This window comes from Microcebus murinus, chromosome 3, assembly GCF_040939455.1.
Source record: "Microcebus murinus isolate Inina chromosome 3, M.murinus_Inina_mat1.0, whole genome shotgun sequence".
In the NCBI taxonomy this organism is placed as follows: domain Eukaryota; kingdom Metazoa; phylum Chordata; class Mammalia; order Primates; family Cheirogaleidae; genus Microcebus; species Microcebus murinus.
In genome coordinates this window covers 92,164,544-92,170,975 of record NC_134106.1, presented here as the reverse complement: position 1 = coordinate 92,170,975, position 6,432 = coordinate 92,164,544, and positions in this window count along the sequence as shown.

The following is a 6,432-nucleotide window of genomic DNA, read 5'->3' as shown; positions in this document are numbered from 1 at the left end:
ATCCTTTACTTCAACCATTATATTAAAATAAAACATACATATAGAAAAGTGCACAAATCTTAAATATGTAGCTCAGTGAATTTTTATAAAATGAATAACCAGCACCTAGCTCAAGAATGATGTTTAAGGCCGGGCATGGTGGCTCATGCCTGTAATCCTAGCACTCTGGGAGGCCGAGGCTGGCGGATTGCTCGAGGTCAGGAGTTCAAAACCAGCCTGAGCAAGAGTGAGACCACGTCTCTACTATAAATAGAAAGAAATTAATTGGCCAACTAATATATATAGAAAAAATTAGCCAGGCATGGTGGCACATGCCTGTTGTCCCAGCTACTTGGGAGGCTGAGGCAGCAGGATCGCTTAAGCCCAGGAGTTTGAGGTTGCTGTGAGCTAGGCTGACGCCACGGCACTCACTCTAGCCTGGACAACAGAGCGAGAAATAATAAAAAAATAAAAAATAAAAAAGAATGATGTTCATGACATGGACACTGTAAACTACAAAACATTGCTGAGAGAATTTAGAGAAGACCTAACTACTTGGAGAGATATATTACTTTCATTGATTGGAAGATTCAATATAGTCACAATGTCAATTTTCCTGAAATTTGCCTTTAGGTTCAGTGCAATGCCAGTCAAAATACCAAAAGTTTTTATTCAGGTAGAAATTGAAAAGCACATTTTAAACTTTAAATGGCAATGTAAAATATCTAGTATAGCCAAAACAATTTTAAGAAATAAGAACAAAGTTGGAGTTGCTATCTGATTTAAAGACTTTCTATAAAACTACAAAAATAAAGACAGCATGGTATTGGTGTAAGGATAGATGTGTAGATAAATGCAGCAAAAGAATTTACAAATAGGCCAGGCTGGGTGGCTCATGTCTATAATCCTAGCACTCTGGGAGGCCTAGGCAGGAGGATCACCTGAGCTCAGAAGTTTGAGACCAGCCTGAACAAGAGTGAGACTCTGTCTCTACTAAAAATAGTAAAAATTAGCTGTGTGTGGTGGGTGTGGTGGTGTGCACCTGTAGCCACAGCTACTCAGGAGGCTGAGAGGCAAGAGGATTGCAGGGCCCAGGTGTTTGAGGTTGCTGCACTCTAGCCCAGGTGACAGAGTGTGACTCTGTCTCAAAAAAAAAAAGAACCTACAAGTATACCCACACAAATATGGTCAATTGATTTTCAATAAAGACATCAAGGTAATTCAATGGGGATAAAGGAGTCTTTTTTAAATAAATGGTACCGAACATTTGTATATAAAAAAAAATAAACCACACACCATACATAAAAATTAACCAAACATACATTGTAGAACTAACATAAAATCTAAAAGTATAACAACTTTTGTAGGCAAAGCTTTTAGTTATAACACCAAAAGCCAATTCCATAAAAGGACAAATTGACATATTGGATGTCATCAAAATTAAGAAATTCTGCTTTTCCAAAGGCACTACCAAGAAAACAAGCAATCCACAAACTGAGATGTATTTGCAATACATGTATCTAACGAAGGCATGTATCTAAAACATTGTAAGAGAAAAAACTCTTACAACTCAATAGTAAGAAAAACAACATTTTAATATGGGCAAAATAGTTGAACAGATACCTCATTAAAGAAGATACTCCACTCATAAGTATTTACCAAAAAAGGTGAAGATATAGTCTAACCAAAGATTTGCACATTAAATGTTTGTAGAAGCTTAATTAATAACTCAAAACTGTAAATCATGTAAATATTACCAGCAAGAGAATAGATTAACAAATCGTGATATAGTTACACAATGGAATACTACTTAGTAATACCAAGAAATAAATACACTAGAAAATATGCTGAAAGAAGCTAGATGTAAAGGAATACAGACTTTATTATTACATATATATCTTATTATTATATATATAGACTTTATATAAAGTACTAGAAGAAGAAATAGGATGCTAATATGTAGTGTTGGGGGAAAAGAGATTTCAGACGGAACTAATTGTCTGAGCAAAAGCAAAATAAGGAGAAACCATGGGACTTCTCCTAAAAAACTTTGAAAGTTTGATTTGACTGATAAATGGGGAAGATGGAGACTGAAAATTAGGGTCATAACTTAATACTGTTGGACACAAAAATACTTAGGCATCTGGACTTTGTCCTCTTACACACAAATAGATATTAGTAATTCCTGTACCTTCTTATTGAAAACTTTGTTTTTCTTGGCCAGAATTCTCTGTTGCTACAGGATGAAGTAAGAGAGATCACGTATTTTAGGGTCTTCGTGTGTTTCATAGTGTGCTCTCAATGAATGTTTTTAACACTTACCATCATCTCGTATTTGTTTATTGTCTGTTGTGGGAGGCTGAATGATGGCCCCACAAATATGTCCGTGTCTTAGTCTCCAGAACCTATGAAGATATTGCCTTAAATAGTAAAAGGGCCTTTGCAGATATTAAATTAAACAACTTGAGGTGGGGAGAGATTATACTGGATTATTTAGATGGGGCCAATATAATCATAAGGGTCCTTGTAAGAGGGAGGTAGGTGGGTCAGAGACACAGAGAAGGTGATGCAATGGAAAAGGAGAGAGATATTTGAAGGTACTATGCTGCTGGCTTTGAAGATGCAAGAAGAGGCATGAGACAGAAGATGCAGGCTGACTTTAGAAGCATGAAAAGGGAAGGAAACATTTTTCCCTGAAGCCTCCAGATGGAACCAACTCTGCTGACACCTTGATCTCAGCCCAGTAAGACTAACATGGACTTCTAACCTCCAAAAGACAATAAAGTTATGTTGTTTTAAGCCACTAAATTTGTGGCAATTTGTTATAGAAATAGAAAACTAATACATATTTTACATGTATATTACATATTTTACATATGTAAAATACATACTAATAGTATTTACATACTAATACATATTTTACATACAGCAGCAATAGAAAACTAATACATATTTTGCTACCTGGAACTATCCCTCTTTCTGTCTCCCTTTTCCTTCAGTTCTACGGCTGAGCTTGAGACATCACCAAGAACAGGACTATTATCCTTGTCTCATCTTGACTAGAGTCTATGAAAAAGTTACCCCGAAGAAGAAGCAAGATTGAAGAAAAGATGAATTCAGTTATCAGAAGATTTTTCTGGCCCCAAACTATGAAACAACTCTGCTGTAACAAATACTATAATCATGGAAGTAATTTGGATTTGGGTGATGGGTAGAGGCTGGAAGAACTCTCAGGAACATGATAGAAAAAGTCTAAATTGTCTAAATAGTTTGTTAGTAGAAATATGGGTGTCATGAGGGCTCAGAAGAAAGTGAAGAGCATGGCAGGGAAAACCTGGATCATCTTAGAGAATACCTAAATCATCATAAACCATTTGTAGAAATGGATATTAAAGGCACTGCTGGTGAGAGCTCAAAAGGAAATGAGGAACATGTTTTTAGAAACTGGAGGAAAGGATCTTGTGACATAGTGGTAGAAAGCTTAAATGATTTGTGTACTACAGACATAAGAAAACAGAGCTCATAAGCAATGAACTTGCATATTTAGTTGAGATTTTCAAGCAAAGTGATGAAGGTATGACCTGGTTTTTTCTTGTTGCTTTTAGTAAGATGTGAGTGAAAAGTGATAAACTGAAAGAACAAAATGGAACCAGGACTTGATGATTTGGGAAATTCTCAGCCTATTCAGATTGCAAAAGATGCTAAAAGTGAAGAGTTCCACCACGAGGAAAGCATGCTCTGGTCAGAAAGTCAACAATGTGGCTGGACATACTTCTTTAAAAAAATTTAAATTGTGGTAAAATATATATAACATAAAATTTATCATCTTAACCATTTTTAAGTGTCAAAAGTCTGCTGCTACTGCTTGGGAACTACAAAAGGTTACAGCATTCAATCACTTCAAATGATTGGGATTATTTAGGAAAGATCTGTGTAAAAATGTCTCTTTTAGTTGAGTGAATCCCTGTGACCCACAAAGTTTTTGAAAACGCTATGCTAACAGAAACACCATCGAGTTAGACTAACTGGGACAGAGAGCTTGAAATGAAAGACAGATGAGCTCCTAAAATTCTACAGGCAGGAAACAGGCTAATAAAATTAGTCCATGGTAGACATGCTACTCTTCATCAAAAAGGATGGCTTTGGGGGTGGAGCCACAGAAGCAGGGCAGATGCTGTAAGCCACCCAAGTTATTTCAAGTATTTGAAACCTAATGGAGTTTGCTAAATTGGACTTTGGAAGTGATTGGTGGGTGACTCCTTTTTGCATTTCATTTTCTCCCTTTTTGAATGGGAGTACCTATGACTGTTACCCGCATCTGACCCACCACTATCTTTGGAGCCTAAAAGTTGCATTCTAATTTCATAGATCCACAGATAAGAGACTTTTGCTCCAGAATAAATTATAATCCAGAGCTGTACCCATATCTAATTTAGATATGAGATTTGGGACTTTTGAGCTGGTGAGACTTAGAGCTGAGATTTTGGACTTGAGCTGATGTTGTAACGGGTTGAGACTTTGGGGGACTGTGGGATGGATGAGAGTCTCTGGGGGCCAGAGGGTGGACTGTGGTAGGCTGATATCTATATCTTACTACCTGAAACCTGTGAATATGTTACCTTACATGATAAAAGAGATTTTGCAGAAAAGACATGTACTCACTGAAAGACACGAAACCTCTGGATCAGAGACACAGTGTGTTATTCATAGCAAAACTAGCAGCCAGAGCAGCACTGTATGTCAGTTCTCCATGCTTGTTCCCACAGTGTGATACGATAAGGGCCAGGTGTTACCTTTGCATGCAGTGGGTTGCACCACAGAAGGGGAACCCCAAATTTGAATAGACTCTAGGCTTTTATGGGGCTGCTGGCATGTCTGCCTACCTTCCCCTACAAAAAGAGATTACTCATTACTCCTGGCATAAAGGCAAATGTCTCTGGGGAGGGAAAACAAAAGGCTTTATCTTTACTTTCCTGGAATATCTCTGTTGGAGAAGATATCTCCAGCTTACTATCCTGGAATGTGTTCTTTATACCTTCTTGGATGCACATAGCTTCCCTCAGAGGATGTATACAGACATGCGAGCTATTCACAGAGAATTATTTTACAACATTTTATTCCAAGCATTAAAAAGCGGGGGCAGGGAATCTGTTATCTTCCATAGAATAGAAAGTCTGAAAAATAAAATTTGACAATAATGCTAGGTATGGTAGCAGATGGAAAGGAATTGCTACCCTCTATGATTTTAAAGAGAAAGGCCATGACAAAAGGACATCGCCTAGTGGGGTCAGAGAGTACACAGAGAGGCAGAAGTTGAAATTAGCTTGAAGAAGACATACTATGCAATATGTATTGCCTAATCATCAGCAACAATGTGAGGAAGCAATATCAATCAATGCCATTTTTGAATGCTTAAAGAAGTTATCTGACAAGGCCAGGCATGGTGGCTCATGTCTGTAATCCTAGCACTCTGGTAGGCCAAGGCGGGTGGATCGCTCAAGGTCAGGAGTTTGAAACCAGCCTGAGCAAGAGCAAGGCCCTGTCTCTACTAAAAATAGGAAAAAACTAATTGGCCAAATAGGTAGAAAAAATTAGCCGGGCATGGTGGTGCATGCCTGTAGTCCCAGCTACTCAGGAGGCTGAGGCAGGATTGCTTGAGCCCAGAAGTTTGAGATTGCTGTGAGCTAGGCTGACGCCATGGCACTCTAGCCCGGGCAACAAAGTGAGACTCTGTCTCAAAAAAACAAACCAACAAACAAACCAAAAAACCCCAAGAAGCTATCTGACAAAATCAGATTTTAAAAAGTAAAAAGACATTTGCCACACATTTAATTATTTCTGGGAATATGATTGCAAATTAAAGATGTTATTAGATATCATTGATTTATTTGTCAAATGTATAATGAATACCCACTTATTATGTATCACACAAATGGGCATTATCTTTGTTCCTACAGAGCATTCATCCCAGGGTGGCAGAATAACATTTAGTAATCAAATTATTTAAAACTACATATTACAAAGAAAATGAAGACATAAAAGGAAGAATATTGGAGGACTTACCCTAAGGTGGTTACTTTTGGAAAGTAACATTTAATTCGGTCTTACCTATTTTTTTAAAAATAGCAGCCAAAGTGAAATCTTTTAAAATCTAATTGAGATCATGTTTCTTCCCTGTTTAAACTCTTCAATTATTCTCTATTTTACCAACAAAAAGCCAGAGGCCCAATGGTGGCCTACAGAGTCCTTCATGATTTGGGACGCCAGTACTTCCCTGATCTCCCTTCTGCTACTCTTTCCATAGCACTTATTTTTAAATATTATAAAACCTGTTTAATGTCAATCTCTCCTTGCCAGGATGTAAGCTCCACTAGGGAATGACTTTTGTTTTGTTCCTTTTGTGTCTCTGTGTCTCTGGTATATTTCCTGGCCTCTAGTTCATTAAAATTTTAT